Source organism: Phacochoerus africanus, chromosome 10, assembly GCF_016906955.1.
Source record: "Phacochoerus africanus isolate WHEZ1 chromosome 10, ROS_Pafr_v1, whole genome shotgun sequence".
Classification (NCBI taxonomy): domain Eukaryota; kingdom Metazoa; phylum Chordata; class Mammalia; order Artiodactyla; family Suidae; genus Phacochoerus; species Phacochoerus africanus.
In genome coordinates this window covers 66,080,542-66,090,314 of record NC_062553.1, presented here as the reverse complement: position 1 = coordinate 66,090,314, position 9,773 = coordinate 66,080,542, and positions in this window count along the sequence as shown.

Below are 9,773 nucleotides of genomic sequence, written 5' to 3'. Positions count from 1 at the left end.
ACTTCTCTTTGTAGTATTTTTGAGACATGACCATAAATATGTGACAGCGCTCCCACGAAATAGAAGTTGAACTTCACTTGAACTTCAGTAAGTCTTTTTGCCATCTCACAAACGCTTGAGCTTAATCTCCAAGGTGCAGTTACAAAATGCAACATATTCTGTCTCTCTCTCTCTATCTCGTCTATCCCCCTGCTTGCTATGGAGATCTGTACCACACCCAAAGTCTCCAGGATAAATGAGCAGATGGTGAAGAGATACACACATAAGTCTAAAACATCCCAGGAGTTCCATCTCCACAGCGGTTTTGATCTTCTCAGAACAATCACCAGGTATGTCCACAGGATTACAACCCTAGCCGCCACAAGACCGTAATCACCTGAGAAATCTCCGACAAGAATCACCTGGCTGAGCCCAGGAAAGACCCATAGCTATAACTCACTTTGTAAAAATAACATGAGTACTGTGGTTGTAAGCCCCTATATTTAAGTGCCCTTTTCACGTACCAATGCATAACTGGAACAATAATTACATTTTGTCATAATATCACAATTCAAATGTAGTTTAATAATAGCAAACTGCCAAATACTACATTGTAAAAAGAACTGTTACCCAGAAAAAGAAGTCACCATACCATCATGGTTAAGAGGTTGCCGTCTGAATACCATATAGCATCATTTTCAGTCACCATATAAATACTACAGAGCTATGTGCTAGTAGTATATAGCACATATATACTATAACGGGGCTACCCCATGAGTATAAAGTAGATAAAGCGACAGCATCACCTGATTCATGGATTTATTAGTAGTTTGCACAAATGTCCACAGCAAAGCATTAAATAAGTGTTGTATACAGCAAAGTATAACTTGCAATAACTGTTTACATCTACATGCATAGAAAATTTTCCACAGTGATTTGTCTTCGCATTTATTTAAAGTCGATTTAACGTTTCAAATATAAATGTTAATAGTAATCCGCATCTCCTGTTAAATATGTAGAAGCTAAATATGCCAAAATTAAATACGCAGGAATTAAATTTATGGGATCATGACAAAATCACATCAAGATGGTGGAGTAGGAGCACATGAGGTTCACCTCCCACCACAAACACATCAAAAGGTACAGCTTCATGGGGAATAACTGCCACAGACAGATACCTAGAAACTGGCAAAGGGCCTATAAACCAAAGCTACAAGAAAACTTTGCATACAACCAGGTAGGATGGGAAAAGGTCATGAGATTGGGACCTCTGCCCCTGGGAGGGACTGGAAAGGAAAAAGGTCCTCATAGATGGACCCTTACCCTGAAGAGCTAAGGAGTCAAGCTACAGGCTGGATGTCCACGTCCTGGTGTCTTGTACGGAGGAAACAAATCACTTGACTCATGGGGAGAATACTGAGATGAACAGTAGAGATGGAGAAAGTGAGACTCTACTCCCAAAGAGTGCATATGTGCCGATTTGCCGCCCCCCCACCCCCCAAAAAAAGACTAAAGAGAAGCTCTACCCTGGCCATTGCTTCCTCACAATACTCCCAAATCTGAGTGGGGAAAACATCCCAGCCCTGTTCCTTCCACAACCCTGCATGGCACAGCATCTGGGCCAGCCTGGCCCTGCGAGAAGACTCAGTATAGCTATGCAGAGAAAGCTTGGGCTTGCAGTGTGGTTCTGGTGGGGAGGATGCTGCCACTACCCGTGCTTAGTAGGCGCTCTTTCAAAGCCACCACAACCAGCATAGCACAGTTCATCTACCAGCTGAACAAGGCTCTGCCAAAGCAAGTATACATATTTATGGGGCATCATAAACAAATCTCATGGTAAGCACAAATAAAAAGCATATAGAGATTCACAAAAATAAAAAGTGAATGCACTTAGCAATGTCACAAGAGAAAATCACCAAGCCACAAAGTGGAAAAACAAAAAGAAGAAATGAATGGAGAAGAATTTCTTTTAGAAATTTGGAAAACAATGATTAAAATGGCCATAAGTACATACCTTTGAATTATTACTCTAAATGTTAATGGACTAAAGGCTCCAATCAAAGATATAGTGTAACTAAATGGATTTTTAAAACATACAAAAATCTGCAATATGATGCCTACAAGAGGCTCAATTAAAGGGGAAAGAAACACACAGACTCAAAAGGAGGAGATGGAAAAAGATATTTTTTTTTTGCAAATGGAAACAACATCAGAGGAGGGTAGCCACGCTCATATCAGACAAAATAGATTTAAAATTAAGTCCATGGCAAAAGACAAAAAAAGGCCTTTATTTAATGATAAACGGATCAATGCAAGAAGAGGATATGCTACTCCTTCATATATACTACACTCAATAGAGGAGAACCTGGATATATAAAGCAAATACTAACAGAGAAAAAGAGAATGGACAATTATGCAATAATTGTGGGAGGTTTTAACACCACACTGACATCCAGACAGAAAATCCATAGGGCAACAGATATCCTTATGGATACAGTAGACCAGTAGGACTTAATTGATATCTACAGGATACCACCTCCAAAAAACAGAAAATACTTTTTGCCAAGAATTCATGGAAGACTCTCTAGGGTAGACCACAAAGGAGGTCACAAAACAAGCCTCAACAAATTTAAGAGGAGAGAAGTTGTGTCAAACATCTTTTAAACAACTATGCTATGAAACTAGAAGTCATCTGTAGAAAGAAGACAACAAACATGTTGAGACTTACAACGTGCCATTAAAAATCAATGGGTCAATGATGGAATCAAGAGGAAATGAGAAAATACCATGAGACTAATGAAAACACAGCTTTCTAAAATCTTTGGGATGCAGTTAAAGCTGTTCTAAGAGGGAAGGTCATAGTGAGACACACCTTCCTGAGAAACAAGAAAAATCTCAAGTAAACAACCTAACTGAGCACCCAAAAAAGTACAAATAGAAGAAAAACAACTCCAAAGACAGCAGACAGCAGAAGACAAAGACAGCAGAAGGAGGGCATTAATAAAGTTCAGAGCGAAAATAAATTAAACAGAGGTTTAAAAAAAACATTAGAAAAGATCAATAGAACAAAGAGCTAGTTTTTCTTTTTAAATTAACAAAATTGACATACTTTTATCCAGGCTCACCATGAATAAGAGAGAAGACATAAACAGAACATCATGAAAGCAAAAGTATGACAACTAATACTACAGAGATACAAAAAATCAGAAGTATATATTATAAATAGTTATAGGCCCACGCATTGGACAATGCAGAAGAAATGGACAAACTTCTAGAAATATGCAATTTGCTGAGACTAATTGAAGAAGAAACAGACAATTTGAACAGACCAATTCCTAGAAGTACAATAGGACCTGTCATTTAAAAAAATAAAATAAAACGTCCTGCAAACAAAATTCCAGGACCAGATGACTTCAGAGGCATTTCTACCAAACATTAAAGAATCACTTATACCTATCATTCTCAACCTATTCCAAAAAAGTAAAAGAGAGTGAATGCATCCAAATTTACTCTATGAACCCATCATTATCCTGATAACAAAACTAGTCAATGTCAATGCAAAAAAAAAAAAAATTACAGACCAATACCTTTGATAAATATATATACAAAAATCCTCAACAAAATATTAGCAAACTGAATCCAAGAATACATAAATATAAGATCACTCACCAGTCCATGTTGGAATTATTCCAGGGTCACAGGTTTGATTCCACATAGGCAAATCAGTGTGATACGCATATTAAGAAAAAAATGAGGGATTCCCATTGTGGCTCAGCAGTAATGAACCTGACTAGCATCCATGAGGATGCAAGTTCAATCCCTAGCCTCGCTCAGTGGGTTAACGATCCAGCACTGCTGTGACCTGTGATATAGGCCACAGACCCAGCTGGGATCTCATGTTGCTGTGGCTGTGGCATAGGCCAGCAGCTGCAGCTCCAATATGACTTTGAGCCTGGGAACTTCCATATGCCACAGGTGTGACCCCCAAAAAGCCTCAAAAAGAAAAAAAAAAAAGAGCAAAAATCACAGGATCGTGTCAATAGACACAAAGCAGCACGTGATTAAGCATCCATTCATCAAGAAAAACTCTCATCAAAGTTGCTATAGAGGAAATATATCTCAATATAGTAAGGGCCATATACGGACAAACTCACGAATAATAAGATTATTCAACAGTGAAAAGCCAGGAGCCTTCCTGCTACATTCAGAAACAGTCAAGAGGTCCACTCTTACTGCATCTATCTATCATAGAATATTCAGTCTTAGCCACAGGAATCAGAGAAGAAAAAGAAATAAAATTATCCAAATTGGGAGAGAAGAGACAACACTCTCACTCTTTGCAGTTGACATGATACTCTCTGCAACCAACCCTAAAGTCTCCACACAAAAATGATTTGAACTACTAAATGAATCAGCAAAGGGGCAGGATACAAGATTAATATACAGAAATCTGTTGCATTTATGTACACTAATAACAAACTATCAGAAGTTTAAAAAAAGAAACAATCTGCTTAAAATCACATCGAAAAAAATTAAAATTCCTAAGAGTCAACTGAACCAAAAAGGTAGACAGACGTATACACTGAAAACTATAAAAAAAAAAAAAAAAAACGCGAATGAAGGAAACTGGAGATGATTCAAAGAATGGAAAGACATTCCTTGTTCTTGGATTGGAAGAATTAATGTTGTTAAGGCAAACAGAGTACCCAAAGCACCTACATATTTAACACATTCCCTATTAAAACACCTAGGACATTTTTCACAGAACTAGCATAAACAATACTAAAATTTATGTGGAACCACAAAGAACTCTAAATGGCAAAGGCAATCAGGAGAAAAATGAACAAAGTTGGTGGTATAACCTTGCCAGACTTTAGGCAAGACCACAAGGCTACAATAATGGAAGCATTGTGGTATTGGCCCAAAAAGAGACACATAGATCTTGGGACAGAATAGGCAGCCTAAAAAAAAAAGCCATATGCCTACAGTCCTTCCACAGCAAAGGAGGCAGGAACACACAAAAGTGAAAAGACAGTCTCTTCAGCAAATGGTGATGGAGGACTTCCCCTTGTGGCGCAGCGGAAATGAATTCAACTAGGAACCATGAGGCTGCGGGTTTGATCCCTGGCCTCACTCAGTGGGTTAAGGCTCTGGTGTTGCCGTGAGCTGTGGTGTAAGTCGCAGACATGGCGAGGATCCTGCATTGCTGTGGCTGTGGTGTAGGCCAGCGGCTACAGCTCTGATTCAACCCCTAGCCTGAGAAACTCCATATGCCCTGGGTGTGGCCCCAAAAAGCGGGAAAAAAAATGGTGATGTAAAACTGGACAGTCATATGAAAAATAATGAGGTTAGAACACTCTCACCGCCATACAAGAGTAACCTCAAATGGTTTAAATGCAAGACATGAAACCATAAAACTCCTAGAAGAGAACAGAGGCAAAACAATCTTTGACATAAATTGTAGCAAAATTATCCTTGGTTAGTCTCCCAAGGAAAAAGAAATAAAGGCAAATTAAGTGAATGGGACTTAATTAAGCTTAAATTACATTGAACAGCAAAGAAACTGATAGACCAAACAAAATTACAAGCTATGGAATGTGAGAAAATATTTGCAAATGATGGGACTGACAAGGATAATATCCAAAATATACAAAAAGCTCATACAACTAAATATGGAAAAAAAAAATCCCCCAAATTGGCAGAAGATATGAATAAACATTTTTCCAAAGAAGACACATGGAAGTCTCACAGGAACATGAAAATATTGCCAGCACTGCTTTCTAGCAAAGAAATACAAGTCGAAATGACAACGAGATATCACTCTACACTGGTCAGAATGGCTATCATCAAAAAGTGTTCAAATAGCAAATGCTGAAGAACCATTGGAGAAAAGGGAACCCTCATGCACTGTTGCTGGGGTTGTAAATTGGTGAAACAGCTCTGGAAAACTGTATGGCGTTTCCTCAGAAAATTAAACCTACAACTACCACATAATCCAGCAATTCCACTCCTGGGTTTACATCTGAAAAAATTCAAAAAATCTAGTTCAAAACATGTACCCCAATATTCACAGCAGTACTCTTTCAGTACGCAAAATATGAAAGCAACTCAAGTGCCCATCAACAGACAATTGTCTTAAGAAGATGCGGTATATGTGTACAAGAAATTATCACTCAGTCATAAGGACAAAATGAAATACTGCAGTTTGCAGTAACAGGGGTGGGCTTAGAGAATATTTGGGGCAGTGAAATAAGTCAGAGAGGAAAGATGAGTACTGTAGGATAATACTTAAAATGTGATACAGATGAATACATATAAAAAACAGAAACCGATTCATATACATAGACAATAAAATGACGGTTACCAAATGAGGGAGCGGGAGGGACAAATGAGGAGTGTGGGGTAAGAAATACAAACTACTACCATAAAACAGATAAGCAACAATGATTTACTGTACAGCACTGGGAATTACACCCAATATCCTACAATAACCTATAATGGAATATAACCTACAAAAATACTGAATCATTATGCTTTACTGCTGAAACTAACACAAAAATGTTTATCAAGTAGACTTCAATAGAAATACATAGATAGATAGATAGATAGATAGATAAATAAATAAATAAATATTACAAACTAATGATGTTTAAAAATGGCCTCTGGACCAAACCTTGGCAGCCATCTGTGTTTTTAAAATTAAAGTAAAATACACATAACACAAAATGCATCTGTCCATCTATTATAAACTGCGTAATTCAATATCATTCATACATTCACATGATGTACAACTCTCATCTTTAGCAGGAACCAGAGTATTTTCATCCCGCAAAAAGTGACATACACATTAAACAGTTACTTCCAATTCACCCATTCCCAACCCAAGTAAACTGGCATTGTCTTCACATCATTTTGCATGTCAGTAACACCCAAAGGGGAGAGGAAAAAAGACATACAAGACTATACTTTTAACCAGGCTTCTTTGCATACCCTTCCTATATCTTCAGCGTTCTTCAATTAAAATTCACAGATGTATTAAAATTTCCTTTTATTCCCATGGTTGCTCTTTTATGGACTACGTGCAAGGACATACCATATATTAAAAGAGAGGAATGTAGAGAAAAATTACAACAACCGCATGAACCTCCCAGACCTGAATTCCATAGACCAGCTCCCACAGGAAACAAGAACTTCTAGTGAAAATTATTTTTTGAAACAACTATTTAAGGTATCTAGAAATTGCCCTAAAGACAAACAGCTAAAAAAGACCCCTTTTATTTCATAAAACAGTACTACCAAGAGTAAAATCAGTGAGAGCCTTGTCATTTAAAGCTCAGTCTGCTCCCTCTCATACCCTTCGTACTCAGATCCAGACTCCAATCCTAGCAGGTTCAGAAAGAACACTGGGCTCTCACTCACCACAGCTCCCATCTGACTACTATGGTGTCTCCTTAGAAGGGTCAGTCCACTTGCATTTCTCTCTCACACACACACTTCAGCAATGTGTTACAGAGGCTAAGATCCAGAAGGTGGAGCCAGGAAGGTCCTCCCTTCTTCCACATAGCCTGACTCCTAAGGCAGAGGTTCTTTTCAGGCACATAGTGTATTGAGAACACTAAATCCCAAATGGTCATTGCCCCAGCTCTTTCATAGAATTGAGTGTCCATGAGGAAAGAGGCAAACTAAAAATAGAGGCTACAGCTTACATCTAAAGCAGGAATCTCGCTCGGAGAGATGTGTGCCACTGTCCCTGTCCCCAGCTCTGGAAGCCAACATTCAGAAAGTTTGAACAAAGGGAGACACAGTAAGTAAAACAGAGAGCGCTCAAAGGTACGTGGAAGGAATTCACTTCATGTGAAACAGACTCAGGGAGGCTCGTGGCTAAGAGTGCCCTCAAACTATGAAAGATTAGTTGGTACCAATTCAGAGGAATCTGGAGGCTTCATGATTCATGCACATTAAACCACTGGCAAGCTACTTCATCAGAGAACACCAAAGAAAAGCCTTCCTGAGGTAGAAACACACCTCAAATATTGACTTCAAAAATTATGAGCCTACAAAAGTGGCTGAACATTTTAGTGTCAGAATCCGGAGCAAGTTATAGTCCCAAGATATCAAAACCTAGAGCACAATCACCCAACAACTGCTGAAGGCTAACAGTAAGACAATAGACAGTCAAAGGTGCGCCTGAACAAAATACCTGTCATCCCCAGGAATGCGAATATGCCCGAGGCAACGCCCTCTGAAGAGACACAACAGAGACTCTGCATAGTAAAGGAAAGAGACTTCACTAAAATAGTGCACTTAGGCACTGAACAAATAACAGCGACAACAGACAGACCTGGAGAGGACCAGTATCCAGAGTTGCTACACTCTATTTTCTAAATGTCACAGTTTAGCAAAAATTTCACAAGATAGATAAGTAGGAAAATGTGATGTACATGGGGAAAAAAGCAAATAATAAAAACTGTCTGCGAGGGGAACAAAAAGTTGGCTCTAACGTTGAAACTCTTCAAATTAGCTATTTTACATGTGTTCAGTGATTAAAAGGAAACTAACAACAACAACAAAAACACTCAAATTGATACTAGGAGAAACCAAAATAAAAAACGCAAATCATCATAAGAAACTATTGTGAATCACTATATTCCAACAAACTGAACAACTTAGAAGAAATGGATAAGTTCCAAAAAGCATAGAACCTAATTTCAGCAAACCATGCTTAAAGAAGTGGGGAGAGTATAATAAGTACATCCATCCCAAGCAATAAAGTATGTAAAAAAGAGATAGAAATATTCTTCCAAAGAATCAAATGGAAATTTTGGAGTTGGAAACTACCATAACCGAAAATAAAGTTTACAAGGAGGAGTTAACTGATGGTTTGAGAGGCTGATGAAAAAGCCTATGAACTTGAAGAGAACTCAATAAGATAATACACTCCAAAGAACAGAGAGAAAAAAAATGCAAAAAAAAAATGAACAGAGGTTTAGAGAAAGGTGGGACATAATTCATCCCACTAACATCCACCAAATGAGAGTAAGTCCATAGAAAAAGGACAAGAGTAAAGTACTTAAAAAAATGCTTGAAAACATCCCCAAATATGATGGAAAATGTTAATCTATACATCCCCAATTCCAAGTAGAATAAATTAGGAGAGCTTTACACAGACATTAGTGAAATTTTAAAAGACAAAAACAAAAAACTTGAAGCATCAAGCCAAAAAGAGCATATCCACACAAGGGAACTCCAAAATACAGGACTTATATATATCTCATCAGAACAATGGATGTTACATGAGAGTGGGGTGACATACTCAAAGGGCTGAAAGAAAAACTATCAATCAAAAACTCTACATCAAACAAAGATATCTTTCAAAAATGAGGGCAAAATACAGACATTCTGATGACCCTTCACAGGAGAAAAGAATTCATTGCTGGAACATGTGCCTTACGGGAAAAACTAAGGAAGGTCTTCAGGCTGAAGAAAGTAACCTCAGACTGCAGTGCCAATCCACAGGATAAAGCAGAGAGCACCGGGGAAGACAATTAATTTTACGAGGCTGGGTGACTACCCATTCCTCCTCCTTTCATCTCTGAATAAATATAACAAGCAAGCAGGTAAAACACGTATACAGTTGTCTTGCTAGGTGTGCGGCATATAGTGAATATAATTCTGGGGAGGGGGGCTGGTACAGGCCCTGAGATGAGAGGATCCAACTATGGCTTAAGCCCAGGAGGGCAGGGTCCTCTAGCAGTACTGCCTCAGGAGGGTGGGTCAAGATTCCAATTCTGCCC